Source organism: Jaculus jaculus, chromosome 2 (genome assembly GCF_020740685.1).
Source record: "Jaculus jaculus isolate mJacJac1 chromosome 2, mJacJac1.mat.Y.cur, whole genome shotgun sequence".
NCBI classification, from domain to species: domain Eukaryota; kingdom Metazoa; phylum Chordata; class Mammalia; order Rodentia; family Dipodidae; genus Jaculus; species Jaculus jaculus.
In genome coordinates, this window is record NC_059103.1 from 13,856,711 (window position 1) to 13,858,845 (window position 2,135).

Consider the following 2,135-nt stretch of genomic DNA (forward strand, 5'->3'; position numbering starts at 1 on the left):
AAAAAAGAGGCTGGAGAGATGGTTTAGTGATTAAGGTGCTGGCCTGCAAAGCCTAAGGACCCAAGTTCGAATCTCCAGATCTCACATAAGCCAGATACATAAGGGTAAGGCAAGTGCAAGGTTGCACATGCCCACTAGGTGGTGCAAGTGTCTGGAGTTCAATTTTAGTGCTGAGGCCCTGGTGCACCAATAAAATAAAAGAGCCAGGCTTCGTGACACACACCTTTAATCCCAGTGCTAGAGAGGCAGAGGTAGGAGGATCACAATAAATTCCAGGTCAGCCTGGACTACAGTGAGACCCTGCCTCGAAAAACCAAAAAACACAGCACATGGGAGACAGAGGTAGGAGGATGGCCATGAGTGCAAGGCCACCCTGAGAATACAGAATGAATTCCAGGTCAGCCTGGACTAGAGTGAGACCCTACCTCGAAAAACAAAAACAAGGTTGGAGAGATGGCTTAGCGGTTAAGCACTTGCCTGTGAAGCCTAAGGACCCCGGTTCAAGGCTCAATTCCCCAGGACCCAAGTTGGATGCACAAGGGGACCCATGCGTCTGGAGTTCGTTTGCAGCAGCTGGAGGCCCTGATGCACCCATTCTCTCTCTATCTGCCTCTTTCTCTCTCTGTCACTCTCAAATAAATAAAAATTAAAATAAAAAAATTTAAAAAATACTTTGTTTAAAAACAAAACAAAAAGATAAATCCCAGCATTCGGGTAGCTGAGGTAGGAGGATCAACATGAGTTCGAGGCCACCTTGAGACTCCATAGTGAATTCCAGGTCAGCCTGGGCTAGAGGGAGACACTACCTCAGAAGAAAAGAAAAGATAAGGAAAGAAAGAAGGAAGGAAAGAAGGAAAGAAAGAAAAGGAGAGGGGAGGGGAGGGGAGGGGAAGGGAAAGAAAGGGAAGGGAAGAGAAAAGAAAAGGGCTGGAGGGATGGCTTAGCGATTAAGGCATTTGCTTCCAGTCCCCATGTGTTTATTTACTTGTCTTTCTGTTTGAAATAGGATTTCTGGTAGTCTGACCTTCAACTCACTTATGTAGCCAAAGATAACCCTGAACCCCAGATCCTCCAGTTTCCTAAGTGCTAGGATTAAAGGTGTGCACCACCACACCCAGGCTATAGAAGCACTTTTAACTGGCATCTTTGTAGAATGATTCAACACTGAAGGTGATTACCTGGGCCCTATAATTTGGGAGATCTTTAATTTAATATAATTATAAGGGCACTGCTGAAAGTCACCTTTCCATAACTAAGGCAAAACAGCTACTCAGTATGACTTCACATCTTCCTCCTTATAATCTCTTTGTGTTTCTTCCCTAAAGGGAGCTTTTTTTACTTTCAGAGGGACTTTTTGTCTTGTTTTGTTTTTGTTTTTGTTTTTTGAGGTAGTGTCTCACTCTAGTCCAGGTTGACCTGGAATTCACTATGGAGTCTCAGGGTGGCTTTGAACTCACAGTGATCCTCCTGCCTCAACCTCTGCTGGGATTAAAGGCATGCACCACCACGCCTGGCTTCAGAGGAATTTTTTAAGCTTATTTTCAGTGCTAGGAATCAAACCTGGGGCCATGAGCATGTGAGGCAAGTACTCTATTTTGTTGTTGTTTTGATTTTTCAAGGTAGGGTCTCGCTATAGCTCAGGCTGACCTGGAATTCACTATACAGTCTCAGGCTGGCTTCGAACTCATGATGAGCCTCCTACCTTTGCCTCCCAAGAGCTGGGATTAAAGGTGTGCGCCACTGCACCTGGCCCAGCTAGTCTATCCAATCAGCTTCCCAAGAGATCTTGTCTCTCTGTCTCTGAAATGCTGGGACTTTAGGCAGCCTCCAGCTTACCAGGTCTGACCTGTGACCCTCAGGCCCATGCAGCAAGTGCTTTATCCACTGAGCAACGGAATTGGTGCGTCAGGGCCTCCAGCCGCTGCAGTCGAACTCCAGACACATGTGCCGCCTCATGCACACGTGCAACCTTGGGTGTTTCCATCGCTGTGCATCCAGCTTAGGTGGGACCTAGAGAGTCGAACACGGATCTTTGGCTTTGCAGGCAGCCACCTTAACCACTAAGCCGTCTCTCCAGCCCTTAAGTACAGTTCTTTAATGTTAAGTACATGGGCTGGGTGCACACTTAGCCGATG